Raw genomic sequence first — 21,804 nt, 5'->3', positions numbered from 1 at the left:
TCAGGCTGCCCACAGCCCAAGCCTGGGCATGGTGAGAGCACCAATGTGGGCTTATTCCAGCAAGTGCTGGGACTTCTTGAATGGGTGACTTTGGCTGAAACTCTCCCATTGACTTTACTGAATTTTTTTTTGAAATATACTGCCGTCCAAGATTTTTCTCCCTTCCTTTTATCTCTTCTATAAATATCAGATCTGTATCATGGTTTAAAGGCTCTCCACACCTCTTATTGCTCTCTCCAACATTAAATCTCTTGCATACCTAAAACCCATCCTGACATTTGCTTTGCAATAGACCCAAACTAATACAAATGGTACCAGGAATAGTCTAAATAAACAGGTGATAAATAGGGATTTGAGACTGGCTCATTCACTGAAGGGCAGGCAAAATGGAATCCATCCTGAATGGTAGGTTGGACATGAATTGTCCCTGGCACAAGGTAGTGGCATGGTTGATAAAGATTTCACCGTTGTTGAACAAGAAAGTGTACCAGTGGAGGGAAATGCCCTTGTAGTTTCTGTGGGTCATTTGAAAGATACGCAAAAACATTTCTACAAAGATAGTGGAGTTCACTGTTCTCTGAGTTGTATTTATGTTACATAGAGGAATCATCAGAAATGGACGATTGTTAATAAGCAGTTTAATACTAAGTGTGAAAGCAGGAGCTTTCAAAGAGATCCTTCTCTCCTGCAGTGGAAGAGCAGACATAGCCAAGTAAGTTAAGAATCTGATACTTAGAATTGTAGAGTTCCAGGTTTGTTCGAATGCTCGTCCAAGGTTGACCTATTATGCTAACGTCAGGGCCCTGACTGAGAAAGTCTGGGGCTGACCCTGAAACATGGGATGCAGACAAGTGGTTGGAAACCCCTGAGAATTTATTGACTGTGGACTCACTCTCCTCGCTTAGATCCTCAGAACTTGGAGGTAGCCCACTCTTTCTGGAGCTAGTACTTTTCCTAAGATGGACAATGCTGCAGAGAACTCTCACCCACAAGGCAGCAGGTACCCCCATAAGAGGCTGGTCCTACCTTGTCTCTTGCCTGCCATGCTGATAGGCACTTGATCAAGAAGCCTGGGATGAAAGAGGGAACAAGTAAAAAATAATTAATTGGGAACGCTTTCTCAGCACATGGGGTTTATTATCCTGGCAAAGACCCTAAGGGAAGGGGCAAACTCTCCAATGGAGTTGCTCTTAAGAAAAACAGTTGTCAACACTGAGAGAAGTGGAAGTGTCCTGGCGTGCTGAAAGGAAGGATTAAAGATGCTGGGGGAGTGGGTGTGTTGCATTAGGGTGTGAAACCAGAAGATCCCTCAAAGGGTTAGTTCCACAGGAGGACTCAGAGACCAAAGTCCTCACTAACGCCATTAGGAACGTGTTGACGAGAGACACACCAGCACCAATAGGTCTGTGGTGGTGTTCCTTCGCAGAAGATAGGAGAGGCAGTCATAAACCTGGGCTCGTTAGTGTACGCAGGGACATTGTGTACACTTCAGGATGGCCCTGAAGTAATGGAGGCCAGGAGGTGGCACTTAATCATCAGAAATGAGGCCTCTGCAATTACCTTAATTACTAGCGAGATCAAAGGGGCAGCCAAGGGGACTTGTCCCTCAGAAAATGATAGAGATAGTTAATAGAGCATGGTGTCCCTTGGGGCAAAATAGCTTGGCAACCAACAAGCGTGATATTTTAAATCTATAACCAAAAGTGAGCAAAAGAGCAGTAGGCAGAGGAGGGTCAGCCCAATAAAACGTTTCTACCCCTTGCTCATTTTCTGAACCTGAGCCAATTTCCAGATCTAGAACTCTTTGACTGAAAAGAGGACTGGATGCATAGGAGGAAATACTGTGTAACTGCATGGCACATGTATGCTGTAGTACTCTCACATTCCTTTCCCAAAGGGACTGATGGCTGTTTGCTTGGGTGACTGCACATTAGGGAAAAGGGATGTATTAGTTTCCTTTTGCTGCCATAACACACCACAAGAAACATAGCACTTTAAAATGACAGTAATGTATTCTTTCACAGTTCTGTAGGTCAGAAGGTCAATACAGTGTGACTCAGCTGATTCAGTTTAAGGTCTCACAAAACCAAAATCTAGAGGTTGGTAGTGTCACATTCCTTTATGGAGGTTTCTTCCTGGGAAAGAGTATGTATCTGTATCACGAGGCTATTAGCAGAATTCATTTCTTTATGGTCATAAAGCTGAGATCCCTATTTTCTTGATGGCTGTCAGACAGAAGACTCTCAGCTCTTTTAAGCAACATTTGTTCCTCGTCATGTTGCCCCCTCTGTCTTTAAACCAGTAAGAGTGCACTGAATTCTTCTCACACTTAAAATCTTTCTTACCTCTTATGGTCCCTATGACTCCAGCTGGAGAAAGTCTTCTGCTTTTGAGGGCTTATATGATTAGATTGAGCCACCTGGATAAATCAGGCTAATTTCCTTATCTTAAAGTCTGTAACCTTAATTACATCTGCAAAGTCCCTTTTGCCATGAAATGAAATCTATTCACAGGTTCTAGGGATTAGGGTATGAGTATCTTTTTGGGTCCATTCTGCTTACTACAAAGGAATACCCAGACTTCTGAGGACATTTGGACACAAGGTATGAGTTGATATGTATACCTAGAGGCTCAAAGAATTATTATTATTTTGCTCTAAGAATGGAAACATATGGAGGCCAGATAGTAAATGGAGTCCTCAGTAAAATTGGCTCGTGGTAGGCTCCTTGGATCCCCAGATTCACCCAATAGTCATTTCCCCTTCCTATCAATGGGAAGTTGATATACTTGGTAGTTGGAGCAACCCTCACATTGCCTGTGCACTATCATAGTGGGAAATGTCAAGCAGGAACTTCTGAAATGTTTTTGCTGTTCCTCTCCCAATATTCCAGTTAAGATTGTAAATAAAACATACTATAACATTTTGAGGGGATGGTAGAGATTAGTGAGACCATTAAAGACCCGAAGAGAGCAGTAGGGGTCCCTATCAAATCTGTTAAATTTGTTATTCTTTTTTTTAATAAATTTATTTATTTGTTATTTTTTATTTTTAGCTGTGTTGGGTCTTCATTGCTGCGTGAGCTTTCTCTAGTTGTGGAGAGTGGGGGCTACTTTTCATTGCGGTGTGTGGGCTTCTCATTGCGGTGACTTTCTCTTGTTGTGGATCATGGGCCCTAGGCATGCAGGCTTCAGTAGTTGTGGCTCATGGGCTCTACAGCGCAGGCTCAGTAGTTGTGGTGCATGGGCTTTGTTGCTCTGCGGCATGTGAGATCTTCCCGGACCAGGGCTTGAACCTGTGTCCCCTGGACTGGCAGGTGGATTCTTAACCACTGCACAGCAGAGACGTCCAAATTTGTTATTCTTGTCCCTGCAAAAACTGGAGCATCCTGGCAAATGACTATAGATTACAACAATCTCGACCAAATAGTTGCCCTTATAACATCTGTTTTTCTACATGTGTGTGTTGCTAGAGGAGATTAATAAGGCCCTGGGTGCATGTTATATAACCACTGTTTTGGAAAATTCATTATTTTTCATTCTAAGTTAAAAAGTAGATCTAAAATAGTTTGCATTAATGTAGGGTACACAACAATTTTCATTTAGTTTACCACTAGGCTACTTTAACACTCTCTTCTCTGTTATACTATAGTTTGAAGAAATCTGAACTGTTTGGTCATCCCACCAGTCTTCATACAGATCCATGAAATATATGACATCATGCCAATGAGACAGGATGAATAAGATTTGGCTAATGAACTGGAAACTTTGGAAAGACACATTCCACCAGAGTTTGGGAAAAAAATTCTGTGTAGTTTCAGGGACCTGCTTCTTCAGTGAAAATTTTAAGGGTTTGGTGGTTAGGGTACAGCTATATCCACTCCAAAAAAAAAAAAAAAACCCTCAGACAAATTGCTGCATAGTGCATCCTCTTTCACCAAAAAGGGAAACATAGGACCTGCTACACCTCTTTGTGTTTTATAAGCATCCTAAATATTCTACAGACATTAAAAGTATAATAATTAAATATTACAAATAATTTTATGACTATAAATTTGAAAACCTAGACAAAGTGGACAAATTCCATGAAAGACACAAATTGTAAAAACTGACTCAAGAAGAAATTGAAATTCCAGATAGTTCTATATCACTTAAAGAAAAATTTGTAATTATCTTCCCAAACTAAAAATCTTCAGGCCCTTGTGGCTTTACTAGCAGTTGTAACACTGAGAAGACATTATGAAGAATTGATAACATTTCTATACAAAAACGTTACACTGCCTTAATCATTTTATTGAGGCAGGAATTACACTAACTCCAGAATCACACAAAGACGTTGTATTAATTTCCTGACTGCTATAACAAAATACCACAAATTTGTTTAAAACAACAGAAATTTATTCTCTTAGAGTTATGGAGACTAGAAATCTAAAATCAAGGTTTTGACAGGGCCATGCTCTCTTCAAAGTCTATAGGGAAAGAGCCTTCCTTGACTCTTCCTGCTTCTGGAAGCTCCAGGCATTCCTTGGCTTTCAGCTGCGGTACCTCAATTTCTGCCTCCATTGTCACATGGCATTCTCTCCAGGTGTCTGGGTCAAATTTTCCCTCTTCTTATAAGGATACCAATCATATTGAATTAGGGCCCTCCCTAATGACTTCACCTGAACTTGATTAGTTGTGGTATTGACCTTGTTGAAATGCAAAGATTTCTTAGCTGAAACAGAAAAAATTAATCATAAAGAAAAATTAATAAATTAGACTTCATGAAATTTAAAAACTTCTGCAAAGGCAAGTCACAGATGGGGAGAAAATATATGCAACAAATAGCTACAAAAGTCTTGGATCACAATATGTAAGGAGAACTTATGGTTCAATGATAATAAGAAAAAGGATCTAATAATGGACAATATATTTTAACAGTCACTTTAAAATAGAAGATATGCAAATGGCCAGATGCTCAACATCATTAATGTAATGAAATTGCACTTTAAAAATAGCAAGTTACCACAATATTTTCATTGGAATATCTAAAATTAACAAGTCTGACAATGTCAAGTTTCATCAAGGATGTGATGCACACATTGCTTGTGCATAACGAACATGTTACAACTACCTCAACAGAGTAGAAATTCACCCAAGGGAGATGAAAACATAGGTCCATACAAAGAACAAAACACTAATGTTCTTAGCAGCTTTATTCATAGTAGCCCAAAACTGAATAGAACCCACATGTATATCAGCAGGTCATGGGTCAAATTGTGTTATAGCCATACTATACATACTATTCGTATGTATTGTACTATGACTATTTATTCTATTTCACTGTAAGAAAGAAATGAAACACTAGTATACTCAATACTATGGATAAACCTCAAAAATATTATACTGAGTCACAAATTGAGTCCGAAATAATACATACTTTATGATATCATTTTATGAAACAGACAAATATAGCCTTTTGTAACAGAAAGCAGATCAGTAATTATCTGTGGCCAGGTGAGGGTGGGGACCTAACTACAAAGAGCACGAGGGAAATTTTTGAGGCAATGAAAACACCTTATAAAATTGTTTTGGTGGTTATTTCAGTGTATACACTTGTCAAAATTTGCCAACATGTACAGTCAAAGTTGCTTCACTTTACTGTATTTAAACTATACCTAATTAAGTTGATTTTATAAAACTCTCACAAAATCTCAAATAAGAAATTTAAGTAGCAGTATTAGACTAAAGTGGTCAGAGCTGTCTTTTTATCCATTTAGTCCTAGTAGCGCATAAGGGCATGTTCCCATATGGTTGGGTATAGACCCTGACTACAATAGATATGACTTATTCATACGAAGTATTCAAAATTTGCATTAAAACAGACATATGTACTTACACACACTTTAAAAAATGTGAGAGCAGGCTAACCTTGTCAGTGTTCTTCAGATGAGAAGTTTGATTTTAATAAATTGAGTGAACATGTGTAGAAACAATTTGTTTCCTATGAGATGAGGGGAGATGAAGAGAACAGGGGATTTTGCTTGGGAGGCTGTGGACAGTTAGCGGTATGACAGGGAATTACTGTAGAGTCAATGAGTAAGTTTCTGCCTATGTTAGCTGGCAATGTAGAACCTTTGATGTTGGTTTAGAACCTGCATCTTTGTCATAATGCTCCAAGTGAGTTGATATAAATGTGCATACCTCTTTGATGCTGTCTCCTGAGAACTCTACCTTTGCAGAAATCACTCTCCCTCTCTTTTTTGTTCTTCTCTCTTTACTTCCATACTCAGGTTGCATGGTCACCCTATCTAGGTGTCCTAGCAGTCAAGGAAGCAAGACCTTTTTCCTTATCTTTGCAACCAACTCTTTCTTATTTTTCATTAAAGTGGTTTCTTAATGTCTGAAATGTACTTTACATGGAAGAGGCTCTCCCATGGTCATGCACAATATTTTTAAAAACCCACACCTGGGTCTTTTCTATAAGCCCATTTTATTTTTCTAGCATCAACTCTCATGTAGCTGGTATTCTTGGCTCCTCTCCCTATATTAAGCAAATGAAGAATGTAGAATGAAAAATGTTTGAGAAGGACCACTTCAGACCTCTGTTCTGTCTCCTCACTGGTTCTCCTTTTCATTTGCCTCCACCAGTTCATAACTTCAGTTCTTTTTAGATTCCAAACTAGATGCCATCAATCTTCTTGTTTCTTTAGTACATACTCCTTGCCCTCAACCTCACCTCACTGTTCTTGCAAATCCTCTTGACAACCACCCATGTAATCTGGTTTCCTGGGAGACAACCTTGCTTATTCCTTGAAAGCTTCAGTTACCCACATTTTTGCAGTGATTACCATTCTCACCTCTTATAGACTCTCTGTATACATTGGATTCAAGAAAGCATGTAATAAGTCAAAGAGGTTTCTCCTTACTATACTCAATACATTCATAATTGTAATTAAAAGCATACAGAAATAGCTATAACTATGGAATACCTTTGTCCTAATATCTCTTTTTATTAACACTATAAGGATATCAGAAGAATAGAGTTAGTCATCACTTCTACTTTTTCTTTTTTTTTTTTTTGCAAAAACAGCAAATTTTCCTTCTTTATGTCCCTCTTCTCTGAGAAACTTTGATTTTGCTTGTGTTCTCTCTCTCACTTTTTTTTTTAATGGATTTGTTTTCAGCAGAATTTCCCTTTGTTTGTATTAGTTCTAGTTGTACTGTCACTTGGGGTTTGAAGAGTTTTCCAAGGGAACTTCTTAACAAGTTCACATTTTATTTTTCTTGGTTCTCTTGGAATCAGTTTTACTGATCTGATCTGATCTCTTGGAATCAGTTTTACTGATCTGCTGTTTAGAAAGGCTACAGTTGGGCTTCCCTGGTGGCGCAGTGTTTGAGAGTCCGCCTGCTGATGCAGGGGCCACGGGTTCGTGCTCCGGTCCGGGAAGATCCCACATGCCACGGAGCGGCTGGGCCCGTGAGCCATGGCCACTGAGCCTGCGTGTCCGGAGCCTGTGCTCCACAATGGGAGAGGCCACAACAGTGAGAGGCCTGTGTACAGCAAAAAAAAAAAAAAAAAAAAGAAAAAGGAAAAGAAAGGCTATAGTTACAGAAGTTGGGAGGGGGAAGTCCTTAAGATTAGTTAGCTAACATTTCCTGTTATAATATGAAAATTTTCTCAATCCTCAGCTTGTGGACAGAAAACCATATTATAGCACAAAATCTGAGACATTCTAGAAGCTCAGTAATAGTTGTTGAATTGTCAATAGATATATTCACCATGTTCAATATGTTATCTTTACTGATCAAGATAGAGGATGCCTTATCTCTAATTTGAAAGAGAGGTTTGTATTGAATACCTGTTATATGAGGAAAATTACAGTAAACACTTGGGGTCTTCTATCATGTATCACTGGTCAAAAGAGTTAAGAGAGTCTCTTAGATTGACTTCCCCAGAAAGCAGAGCCAAAGCAAAAGGCTAATGTGCAGCTATTTTATAAACTGCCTCTCTGAACAATTCCTGTGGAGGAAAGGGAGAATGTAGAATAATCTATCCACTAGCTCTTGTAAGCCATTGGTAAATTTTACCTCATGACATAATAGTGCCCCCCAGACTTGCACATTGTGCATACAGGGTATGGTAACTTAGCAGAGTCCTGTGGTATCACCTGCAAGGCAGCCCCGGGATAGGAGGACAGAGATACATACATGGAAGGGGTGGAAGATGGGGTATCATCTGGTTACATCTGTGTGTATTTGATTAGAACACATGGAGAGCTGGAACAAGGATGCCAAGATGAGGATCTGAAGAGAAGGAAGATTGGTGTCTAATACAAAGGTCTTTGTTTCCTTTGTTTCCTTCTGTAAACATACATGATCTAAGCATATCCTCATGGATATGAGACTGTGTGTGCTCAGTCTCTGCACTGAAGACAACTTCCTACTTATTGGATTTATCTCCCTATTGGATATTGCTGATGGGATTTCTGCTACCAAAGGGTTATGCATGGGGGACATTGTAAGGTGGATGGAGGGCCTCGTGGTCCATACCTGTAGAGGGGAGAATGTAGAGCATGCTTGGAAGTACAGTTCTTCTCTCCTTTGATTCCTTTCTTGGGAGTAATATTTATGGAGAATTTGTGCCTTGTTACAAGGATCACTCACAAATGTGATGGCTGTATATTACACACTTGGGAGTGGCCAAGAACAGCTGGTAATATAGCTGCCAACATTGTAACTGACAGAAAGAGGATGCTCTGAATTGGTGCCCTAGTGAAGATGTGCAGAGGGATAAAAATAAACTGAAAATAATGCTAAGAACAAGTCCTGGTTTACAGGTCACTACTTATTTCAGATTTCTTTTAAAACTGTTAGACATAGATATTACTTTATTTACTTCAAGTATATTGCTATAAATTACTTCATTTTCAGCAAGGAAATTTGAGTAACAGAAAAATTAAACCCATTAGTTTTCTATTGACTTTAGTTTTGTCTCAGGGCTAGAATCCAGTCAGATTTTACATTTTTGAAGGAAGTAGAGCTCCATTATGAAAGCTATGAGTGGGTTTTCCAGAAAAATGGACTTTGCACATGTAACCTTGTGCATATGGGTGCATGTACACAAGTTTGCATAAAATTTCAGACCCTTGAAATCTTTCTCTAATAAGGGTAGAAACAGAAAGATAATCTTACACGGTCTGTTATGAAACTGTGAATAAGAATTAACTTTAAGCAAACCTATTTTCCAAGTAGAATTTCATGCCTACTTTCTATCAAATTAGGTAAATTATACATGGTGCTATTTATTTTTTTCTCATTTTCAGGAAATTACTAAATTTTGAATGCATTTTTTCTCTCTATGGATAAATTAATGTAGTTAAGAGGAAAACCACAAAATATGAGAAATTCAGGTAGGATACGATGTATGATAAAAGATTAATAGAGCTGGCAATTTCCCAATCTGGAGAAAAGAAGGCTAAGGGGAGACATGTTAGAATCTGAAAATATGTTAACGGATATTCCCAGGAGGACAGGGACCAATTCTCATTAGTCAATGAGAGCAGAGCAGGAAGTAATGGGCTTAAACTGCACCTGGGAAATTTAAGTTAAATAAAAGAAAACTTTTTAACCATGAGAACAATTAAACAACGATGCAGATTATCAAGGGAAATAATGAATTCACCTTTACTAATAATATTCAAAGTAGCACTTGACACTCATACATCAGGTATAAGTTAGGAATAATAAAAATCAATTCTACCAACATTCTGGGAATAGATTAGATGATCCAAGAGGGAATACTTTTCAAAATCCCTGCCATGTTGGGCTTCCCTGGTGGCGCAGTGGTTGAGAGTCTGCCCGTTGATTCAGGGGACACGGGTTCGTGCCCCGGTCTGGGAGGATCCTACATGCCGCGGAGTGGCTGGGCCCATGAGCCATGGCCACTGAGCCTGCACATCTGGAGTCTGTGCTCCGCAATGGCAGAGGCCACAACAAAAAAAAATCCCCACATGTACAAAAATAGACTCAATGGAAAGAACAACTTTTAAAATATGTAAGATGAACAAAATATTCTATAAATAATTATTTGTTTACTACCATGTGCAAAGCTCAAATTTAGCCTCTGGAGGAAATAAAGATAAATCCTAAATGATTTAAGCCCTCAAGTTGCTTATTTGGTAGTAAATTGGTGCCCCCAATTATTTTAAAATTGCATATCTTTATTAGGAGAAATATTTTGAGCACTCAACCCTAATAAAAGTATATTAATTTATTTATGGATGTAACATATACACAGTAAAAAATAAGTATAATATAAATTAAAAAGAGTAAAATAAAGATGAAATAAATCTTACTTTAAAAATATTTTCCTGGGCCTCCCTGGTGGCGCAGTGGTTGAGAGTCCGCCTGCCGATGCAGGGGATACGGGTTCGTGCCCCGGTCCGGGAGGATCCCATATGCCGCGGAGCGGCTGGGCCCGTGGGCCATGGCCGCTGGGCCTGCGCGTCCGGAGCCTGTGCTCCGCAGCGGGAGAGGCCACAACAGTGAGAGGCCCGCATACCGCAAAAAAAAAAAAAAAAAAAAAAAAAAAAAAAAAAAATTTTCCTGGTGGCACAGTGGTTGAGAGTCCGCCTGCCGATGCAGGGGATACGGGTTCGTGCCCCGGTCTGGGAAGATCCCACATGCCGCGGAGCAGCTAGGCCCGTGAGCCATGGCTGCTGAGCCTGCGCGTCCGGAGCCTGTGCTCCACAACGGGAGAGGCCACAACAGTGAGAGGCCCGCGTACCGCAAAAAAAAAGAAAAAAAAAATATTTTGCTAATAGTTGTACCCTTATCTATCATTAACTTGTTATTTAGGGGCTTCCCTGGTGGTGCAGTGGTTGAGAGTCTGCCTGCCAATACAGGGGACACGGGTTCGAGCCCTGGTCTGTGAAGATCCCACATGCCATGGAGCAACTAGCCCCGTGAGCCACAATTACTGAGCCTGTGCGTCTGGAGCCTGTGCTCCGCAATAAGAGAGGCCGCGATAGTGAGAGGCCCGCACACCATGATGAGGAGTGGCCCCCACTTGCCGCAACTAGAGAAAGCCCTCGCACAGAAATGAAGACCCAACACAGCCATAAATTAATTAATTAATTAATTAATTAAATTTTTTTAAAAGGCAAAATTCCTTTAAAAAAAAAAACTTGTTACTTAAAGCCACGATAATCAATTAGACCAGTTTCATATTTAACAATGATAATTGTTACTCTTTATATAAAATCAACTTCTTCATTAGGTTAAGGTTCTTGGCTGGCTTCTTGTCACATCTAATTAGACTGTCATTATTTTTACTTTGTACAGTGGCCAACAAAGAACTCATACTGGGTATAGGAGAACTGTCAGCTCTGCTACTATACATTGTTTTTTATGCTTCAATTTAGTGTAACTTGCAATCTGTGATTTTTCTACAAAATTTTTTTAAGACTCTTGTCCCTTATATGGGGTTTATTTCGTTGGAACTAGATAATACAATTCATAAAGCTACTTAATTGTTGACTGTAATATATATCAATATTTTAAGCAGAAATGCATTCATGAAGGGATCCCTATCAACTCTTATCTAAATTGAGCATATTCCTCTCTTTCCTCAGGACCTCATGTTCTGTAGGTGACTTTTGACCTTAGAATCTGTGTAATAAGTGATGGCACATACATCAATTTATATATTGTAGTATTCATAAAGCTTAATTATGTTTATAGGTAAAATAATAGAAATAGACTACTGCTTCCAGAATTATAGGAAGACTAGACTATAGGAAGACTATAATAATAGACAAGATTATTCTAAAAGCCTTCCAGTGCAAATCAATTCAGATTTTAAATGAACATACTTTTAAATGCATTGATAAACTCACAGGAACATTTTTTAAATCCCCAAGGATTTTCCCCCTCAATAAATTAAAAACTAGAAAAAAAATATTTAGATTTTATGTACAATAGAAATATATTTTCCAGTAATGAGGGACTTCATTACAAATTTACCCTCATCAAGCAAAAAAAATTCTAAAGGATGCATATAATAGAAAAGAAAAATGACCATAGAAGATTTGAAGTGTAAGGAATAATAGTGAACAAAGGTATTAGTGAGCATGCCAACAAACGTAGACATACATTGTATATAAAAAAAGAAACGGTTATGTCCAATGTATGAGGTTAAGATTAACTAGAAAGCAAGGAGAACTAAAATACTAGGCAGTAATATAAGGTAATTTTCAATGGAGGCAATCAGAGTTAAAGTATGAAAGTTGAAATATTCTAAAGTCTTTTTATTGTCTGGCAAGAGGAATAATAAAGGGATTTTTTTTTTTTTTTTTTTGTGGTACACAGGCCTCTCACTGTTGTGGCCTCTCCCCTTGTGGAGCACAGGCTCCGGACGTGCAGGCTCAGCAGCCATGGCTCACGGGCCCAGCCACTCCGCGGCATGTGGGCTTCTCCCGGACTGGGGCACGAACCCATGTCCCCTGCATCGGCAGGTGGACTCTCAACCACTGTGCCACCAGGGAAGCCCAATAAAGGGATTTTTTAAATGTTAAGGATACAAGGTAAATTTTCAAAGATAACCACCAAGAACATAGGTCAAATGGTGTAATGAAATTTTAAAAAATCAAAACAATCAAAGCAAAAGAAAGAGGAAATGAGGAAAAGGTAGCATAAAAAAGTGGAACAGATGAAAAACACAAAATAAGAAAGTAGAAAAAAATGTACCAGCAATCACTATAAATGTAAGTGAACAAAATATTAAACTCATTAATGAAACTGGTAATATTTCTAAATTGTATAAAATGCCAACATATAGCAAAAGCTGTTTTCCAAGGACACACCTAAAACATAAAGGTAAGCAAATATTTTAATGTAAAAGATGGGAAAAAAGGCAAAACTAGCCTGAAAAATTTAGATAAGAATAACTCAGGATTTTATGTCAAAAGCAATACCAAGGTGGAGGGGACTCACTAGACAGTGATAAAGTTCCAGTTCACTTGGAACATGTAGCAATACTAAACCTGTGTACACCTGATGAAATAGCCTTGAACATATAAGGTAAAACTTGACAGAACTAAAAGGAGACCTGAACAAATCCACTATCAGAATGGGAGATTTACACCTTTCACATTATAGGATATTATTTATTTTTGAATAACACAACAAACAGTTTTAGTGAACTTATAAAGAACTCTGGGCTCAATAATTAGAGAATATCCATTCTTCTTCAAGTACCATGAAAAAAATACAGATTTCAAAGGATACAATCTGTGAACATTAGACAATGAAATTAAGCTAGGAGGTGAAAGCTCTCTTAAACATTTTGGGAAAAGAACCTCATAAATAAAAATGAAGGAATCTTAATAGGAGTTTGGAAACTTTTAGGATGGATAATAACAAAAACACTTGTGTCAGTTTAAGTCCTCTGAGAAGCAGACACCAATACAGAATGAGATGTACATGAGCTATTTTGGGGAGATGCCCTTGAAGAATAAAGAGGGATGGGGAAGGAGTACGTCACCAGAGCCTTCAGACTGTGATGCAGGACTGACGTCTGTGAAAAGACAGAAGAAAGGAGGATTGGGAGGGAAGAACTTCACAGTCACAGTTCTGAGAAAGCCTCAGCCAAGCTGATGGGAGTCCCCAAGTCAAGGCTGCCCATTGAAAGAGTCCCATACCCAGCAAATGAGGACCTGCTCTGGCACCCTAGCTGTGCTTGGTCCTTGGCTCTGAGCAGCCTGGGAGGGTATCAGAAGGTGCAGCAGCTGCCAGTCAGCCGTGTTCTCACAGCACAGCCTTTCGAAGGAGAGATGAGCAGCGCACCTCCACGGTCACCACAACACAAAACATATGCACTAACACTTCTGGAATAGATTTATACCACATTTTGAGAGAAATGTATGGCAGTAAGTACTTATATTAGAATGAAAGCTTAAAATTAATGAGCTTTGTGTTCACCGTAAGATAGAAAAAAGTGTCAATAGAATAACCACAAAGAAAATAGGAGCAAGGAAACAGTAAAGATAAAAGCATAAATTAATGTGATATAAACCAAAAAAAAATATGGAATACACATGTTAAAAATAAATTGTTGAAACATTTAGTGAAATATATAAACCATTGGCAAAATGGATCAAGAAAAAAAAGCATAAAATATTAACATAAAAGGAACATAATTGTAGTTACAGTAAACAGTTAAAATGATAAAGGAATAATATGAACAATGTGAACTATAAATAGAAAACCTTAGTTAAAATGGATAAAATTACTAGAAAAATATACCAAAAGTGACTCAGAAGAACAGGAATACCAAATAACCCTAACTAATCTAGAAATTAAATCCGTATTTTAAAGTCTTCCTACCAAGAAAATACCAAGGCCAACTGATTTTTATGTGAGTTCTGCCAAACATTTAGGGATATGATCATTCCCAATAAATAAAAACTCTTCTAGAAAATATAAAATGGCAAGCACTTCCTACCTCATTTTACATAAGCATGTATAAAATTATAAATGTCTATTATATATAACATATATAATACTTATATATAATTATTTGTATATACATAGTATAAACTTTAGTACCCAAACTCAGTAAAAAAAAATTATAGAAAATTATAGAGCTAACTCATTGATGAATATAGATGTTAAAATCCCATCATTTTTACACATCCAAACGTATGTGTCTCATTAAGCATAAGTAAAAAAACCAACTTAGAAACTGCACGCAGCATGATATAATTTTAGAAAGTTCAAAACACAAAAGTAAGCACTATATTGCTTAGAAATGCATGGATTCATTCACAAGATCATTTAGAATCAAGACTATCTGTTCGTGGAAGGGAGGAGAATGAAGTCTCTGCGGGTACATGGCAGAGATTCAGTGTTATTAGTAATGTTCTCTGTAGTAAGCTGGTTGGTGACTCTTTGAAATTATTTTTATGGTATAAGATACTTTTAGAGGTGGAAAGGACCTCTGAAATAAACAAGTCTGGTTTCTCATTTTACTAGTCAGCAAACCAGGCTAGATATTTCTAAGTGCTTTACATACAGTCACACAAAATCATGTGACTCTTTACTCATGTTCTTTTCAGCATAAAACACTTATAGAAGATGAATGATTTTTCTGTCTGGATTTTTTGGTCCATTTAAACTGTCATTAGGTATGAAATCCTTATGCCAAACATTAAATAACCCATTACTTGACATTCACATTTTAATATTTGTTTCAATCATTTACTTTACATATGGTATCAGAAATTATTTTTAAATAGGGAAATATAAATTGCTATCATTTATTAACTGCTCCCTATGTGTTTATCACTGTGATAAATTCTTTTTTTAAATTAATTTAATTTTTTTATTTTTGGCTGCATTGGGTCTTCATTGCTGCGTGTGGACTTTCTCAAGTTGAGGCAAATGAGGGCTACACTTCGTTGCAGTGTGCGGGTTTCTCATTGCAGTGTCTTCTCTTGTTGCAGAGCACAGGCTCTGGAGCATGTGGGCTCAGTAGTTGTGGCTCGTGGGCTCTAGAGTGCAGGCTCAGTAGTTATGGCGCACAGGCTTAGTTGCTCCGCGACATGTGGGATCTTCCTGGACCAGAGCTCAAACCTGCGTACCCTGCATTGGCAGGCAGATTGTTAACCACTGCACCACCAGGGAAGCCCTGTTATAAATTCTTTATAAATATTATTGACTAATTTGCTGTCTGGTTTTATCAAATTTAGAGTCAAAGTTTATTCTTGGGGACCATTTTCCTGATTGCATCATTATTAGCTGTAATATAGTGATTTAATTTGCAGAAACACTTAGAGGGGTGAGGACAGTTTTCCTAGAGAAATACAATGAGAAGAAGTCAGCTAGGTAAGAAATGGAATTGAAGGTGGCAGAGGAGCAGTTTGCACAGGAGAGGAAGAGAGATGCTCTAGGGGATAATGCACCCTGCAAGTAGGAGGACAGTGGAGTCCTTATGTCCTAAGTGTAATGAAACAGAAACAGCAGAAAAGCTATGGACCCTGAACAGCAAATGTAGGCTAGGTACAGGGAGATCTTTTTAGAAATCTTGAGGTCCAGTTGTAAGGGATGTGCTACTTAACTCTCCATTCCAACCCCAATGCCTATGACCTCAGAGAGGCAGCATTACTTGCAGGGACCCCTAAAGAAACTTGTTTTGTTTTGTTTTGTTTTGTTTTTTTAATCAGTCTATAGAGTAACATCTCTGAGATGGAATTTCAAATGAGTTGTAATTCTTAACTGCCTGCTTTTGTAGGTTGAGTTTCACACCAACAAAGGAGTGATTAGCACATACTATGAAAGCCATGGGAGACAATGAACATGTGACATGAGAGTGGAGGGTACCAGTGGCTGCAACCTGAGGGACAGCAGCATTTAAAAGAACAGAGGGAGCAGCACCTGCAACTGCAGTAGAGAGCACATCCATGGAGACAAGGGGGAAACCTAACGAATGTGGAGTTATATAAATCAAGGGGAGGTGGAGGAATTCAAGAAGTTAGGGTAAAGTCAGCAGGGCCAAACACTGCTGAGGATTTAATGAAGATAAAGGCTGAGATGTTCACACTGGATTTCGTGACAATGAGGTCACTGATTTCGTTGGAGTTGTTGGGAAAAACAGATGGCAACATGTAAAGGAGTCACCACTCAGTGAGGAAGAGGAGACAGCCAGGGTGCATGACAGTTTTGAGATGTTTGCTTCTGAACAGGTGATAGAGATAGGACAGCAATTGAAAGCAGATGTGAGCAGGGGGAAAAATTTCCTTTGTTTTTAATTTTATTGAAATATAGTTGATTTACAATATTGTATTAGTGTCAGGTGTATAGCAAAGTGATTCTGTTATACATATACATATACCCACTCTTTTTTAGATTCTTTTCCCATATAGGCCATTACAGAATATTGAGTAGAGTTTCCTGTGCTATACAGTAGGTCCTTGTTTGTTATCTATTCCTTTGGAATGAGCGAGAGTAGATAAAGAAGATGTGGTACATATAGGGTTGGCCAAAAATCATTTGGGTTTTTCAGTAAGATGTTTTGGCCAGCCCATTATATACAATGGGATATTACTCAGCCATTAAAAAGAATGAGATAATACCATTTGCAGCAACATGGATGTACCTGGAGATTATCATACTAAGAGGGGTAAGTCTGATAGGAAAAGACAAATATCACACAATATTGCTTATATGTGGAATCTAGAAAAAATGATACAAACGAACTTATTTACAAAACAGAAACAGACTCAAAGACTTAGAGAATGAACTCATGGTTACCAGGGGGAAGAGTGGGGGGAAGGATAGACTGGTATTTTGGGACTGATATATACACACTACTATAGTTTAAAAAGATAACCAACAAGGACCTACTGTATAGCACAGGAAACTCTGCTCAATATTCTGTAATAATCTAAATGGGAAAAGAATTTGAAAAAGAATAGATACATGTATATGTATGACTGAATAACTTTGTTGTACACCTGAAACTAACACAACAATGTTAATCAACTATACTCCAATATAAAATAAAAATTAAGAAAAGAGAGTGGAGTGTGTTAAGTACCAATGGGGAGTGGACAGAGCAAATAGAGGGGAGTGACTGGTGGAGAGAAATTACAGAGAGTGTGGGAAGGGATAGAGCTAGAAGAGAAGTGCAGGGACTAACCATAGCTAGGAGGAGGTTTGTCTGTGACTTTAATGGCAGAAAGGAGGGATAAAATAGTTTTTTTTTTTTTTTTCTGATAGCTTCTATTTTCTCTGTGAAGAAGGAGGCAAGGCCATCATCTGCTGTGAGTTGGAAGAAGTTTGTAGAACTGAGGACTGTGTCTCTAACCAATGGGTCTTACCCTTGTCTACACATTGGAATCACATGGAGAGTTGTCAAAACTCCCATACTGTACCTTAGGCAAAATAAATCAGAATATGTGAGGAGGGGAACCCAGAATCAGTACTTTAAATAACTTCTCATGTGCTTATTATCTGCTACCGAGGCTGAGAACACTGCTGTAAATCCTGACTGTGTTAGAATCATTTAGGGAACTTTGAAAATTACTGATGCCTCAATCTTGCCACTAGAGGATCTGATTTTATTGGTTTGGGGTGAGGCCCAGGTATCAGGATTTGAAAAAAGCTCCCCAGGATTCTAATGGTAGCCAGGGTTGAGAATCCCTGATGTAAGTGGTGGTCAGGCAGTGTTGAGGACTCAACACACATTGGAAACCTCAGGCCTATAACAACAGCAGCTTACAGAATTGAGTGATGCCTGTGGCACTCAGCAGTCCTGATACAGAATGGAAGGATGGAAAGTTGGATTCTTCTGAAACCAGGGTTTTGTTTGTTACTTTCTTGGAAGGAAAAATAGAGAATGAGACTTGTAGATTTTTGACAACAGAAGGATTTTTGGAAAGTTTTATTGAATTATAGTTGATTTACAATGTTGTGTTTAATTTCTGCTGTGCAGCAAAAGTTGCACATATATATTCTTTTACATGTTCTTTTCCATTATGGTTTATCACGGGACACTGAATATAGTTCCCTGTGCTATACAGTAGGACCATCCTATATATAATAGTTTGCATCTGCTAATCTCAAACTCCCAATCCGTCCCTCCCCAGCCCTCCTCTCCCCCTTGGTAACCACAAGTCTGTTCTCTATATTGACAACAGAAAGATTTAAATGATGGATTAAGAAATGTAAGCTTAATAAGGAAGGAGGTAAAGAGATGAGGGTGTCCATAAGAAAGAAATAAAAAAGGATCCTGAGGCAGGAGCTCCCTATGAGGTTGAAGAACTAATGTAGACAAACAACTGTGTGAAAGAGCTGGTAATAATTGTGGAAGATAATATAAAATTGATGAAGTTTCTGAACTTTTTCTTTGTTGTTTATTGACATCACTGACATAAGCATATGCTAATGTCAGTAGTTATGCAAAAATGAATGAACTGATGAGTATTAGAGATGATCCTTATATAAAACACTGTGCCATTTTAGGGTAATATAGAGTAGCCACGGAGTCTTACATTTCTGTGTGTATCTTGGAAGTGTTGACTCGTATTTGGCCTTGGCATTTAGAAGTGGCAGTTATGACAGATGCCTGATTCTGATGCTGTTTTAAGAGACTGACCCCCTTTACTATCCTGCCATTTGCAACAACGTGGATGAACCTAGGGGACATTATGTTAAGTAAAATAAACCAGACACAGGAAGGAAAAACCCTACATCGTCTCACTTATATGTAGAACTTAACAAAGTTGCATACATAGAAGCAGAAAGTAGAACAGTGGTTATCAGGGGCCACTGATGGAGGACATGGGGAGATGTTGGTAGAAGGATACAAAGTTGCAGTTATGTAGGATAAATAAGTCCAGAGATCCAGTGCAGCATGGTGACTATAGTTAACCATACCACGTTGAATACAGGATATTTGCTAAGAGGGAACATTTCATGTGCTTATATCACACACAAAAATGGAAAGTATGTGAGGAGAAGATGTTAATTCGTTTGAAAGTAGTGATCCTTTCACTGTGTATAGCAAATCATCATGAGGCCTTAAATATGTACAATTTTTTTAAACAATGAAATTTAAAACAAAACAAAAAAGACGTTGGCTTCCTTTATATAAACTCACACAGAAATCTCCAAGGCTTAAGATCTCTCTGAAGAGGTCGCTCTGTAGAGGTCTCTGTGGCCTTAAATAAGGCATTTAGTTGGGCCACCCCTCCTCAATCTGTACCCTTCTTTTCGAGGGTGCCTCATCTTGATAAACTGCCTCGATCATGTGTGACTTTTAGGGATAGGATTGCTATCTTGTTTACACTTCACCTTAAATGACATTATTTTCTTTTTGAATTTTATGATTTTTTATACAGCAGGTTCTTATTAGTAGTTATCTATTTTATACATATTAGTGTATGTATGTCGATCCCAATATCCCAGTTCATCCCACCATCCCCCCGCCCCACTTTCCCCCCTTGTGTCCATATGTTTGTCCTCTACATCTGTGTCTCTATTTCTGCCCTGCAAACCGGTTCATCTGTACCATTTTTCTATATTCCACATGTATGCATCAATATACGACATTTGTTTTTCTCTTTCTGACTCACTTCACCCTGTAGGACAGTCTCTAGGGATGACACTATTTTTTTCCCAGAGTTTAATGAAACAGACAAAACCTTCAGGTAATAAAGGAGAAAAGAAAAAAAAAGCTGTAGAAAATTTAAAAAGTAAAAAAAAAATTAATGTTTCCAAAGCCCAAGTTTCAAATTCTACAATAATTGAATTCAAAAATTTTGAGGAGATTTGCTGGTCTTGATTTCCTCCCTGCTTCTTCCAGCACTTACATGGTGTATTTGACTTTATTTCCTGCCACACAGAAGAAGTTTTTAGGGAACTTGTATCCTTCTGAAGCAAGTCTTCAGTGTTTGATGTAGTCCTGCTGCCATTTTGGGGCTCCCCTGTTCTGTTGGGTTTGTACTCTTACAGGGTCAGTGACAGGGCCACAGTGAGATGTACCTAATTTTGGAGTAGGTCCTTCTATTGCCCAGTCACTAGGGAGTACCTTTATTCATTATAAATCAACTGAATATATGTATTATACAACTTTAATTCATCTATATTAATAATAACAGCTAATACTTATTGAGCATGACTATGTATCAGACACAACTCTAGATACTACCATGTAATCTTTATAACAACCCTTTACTTTACAGATGAGGATGCTGAGATAAATGAGTTTCTCAAGATCATATAGATGATACATGGTTAAATTCTATTTTTGATTTGAAAATTAAAGTATCTTTCAGATAAGATGGTTAACTAACCAAGGCTGTTGGCTCCCTCTTCAAATCCAATATGGGAAATGTCAAGGTGTTATAAGAAGACGGGGATTACTCAAGAAAGCCTTGAAGAGATATAATGCAGTTTCATCTCAGCTAGGGATTAAAAATCAGTCTAGCATGGGGAGGGTCAGCATCATAGATTGTGACAGCCGGGTAAAGTTTACTCTAGGTAGGCCTGTTATCCCCTGCCCCACATTTCCCTGAGGAATTTCCCCTTGCCATCATCACTGCAAAGCAGACAAAGCAAAATTTCTTGCCTAAGGTGCAAGATATCAGCTAGAGTGTTTAATGCCATTTCTTGTGTTAAATCTATACATTCATGAATTACTGAATATCAGAGCCAGGTCTCCAATTAAGGAACTATGCTTCCTATTCCTACCTCTCCGGACTAGTCTAGCTTTCCCAGCTGGAAAAGAATCTACAACAAGGCTTGATTGGGGGTAGTGCGTTTTGGGAAGTGATTTCCTGAGGCCATAACATTCTTGCACTTCCAAGCTGTGTTTGTGTTAATACCTAGTGGGTCTCTTTAAACACTACCTTGGAGGCCTTCTGACCTTCATAGCATGATCTGAGTTTATAATTAGCTAATCTGAGGTTGTCTATTCTTTTTTCAAGGTTCTTAAGAAGTTAACAAAAGGGTTAGTAATGGGACATTATGTCCCTTTCACTTCCAGACTGCTCTCTTGCGGGGGTCTGGCAGTTCCCAAAAGTGTCCTATGCTGCTGAGGAGTCACTGAAGCCCCAGAGCCTAAAGCAAGTGATATTTGGAGTCGTTGAGACAAGGTGCTGTCAGGATTGATTCTGTGTTTCTGGTTATGGCAGTGAAGGCTAACGTACAAGATAGGCCAAGGGAAGGGTGCAAGAGAAGTCCAGTACATGCTTAATAAATACAGTCCTCCACTCTGGATACTGCTACAAGTGCTCCAATATACCTGTTCTGTTATGGAACATC

At 38.4% G+C, this 21,804-nt stretch overlaps 1 long non-coding RNA gene across 1 annotated transcript in view; it reads right to left on the bottom strand.

The window, feature by feature from the left end:
• Positions 1–4,658: 4,658 nt before the first annotated feature.
• LOC308622135 overlaps positions 4,659–21,804 on the bottom strand; it is a 144,662-nt gene continuing 127,516 nt past the window's right edge. Inside the window, exon 3 of the long non-coding RNA XR_014016568.1 lies at positions 4,659–4,711. This is a non-coding gene — a long non-coding RNA (uncharacterized lncRNA). The remainder of the gene's footprint in view (positions 4,712–21,804) is intronic.

Source organism: Mesoplodon bidens (assembly GCF_964165515.1).
Source record: "Mesoplodon bidens genome assembly, chromosome: 1".
NCBI lineage: Eukaryota > Metazoa > Chordata > Mammalia > Artiodactyla > Ziphiidae > Mesoplodon > Mesoplodon bidens.
The sequence above is the reverse complement of the archived record's forward strand: the minus strand, read 5'-3'. Positions and strand labels throughout refer to the sequence as shown.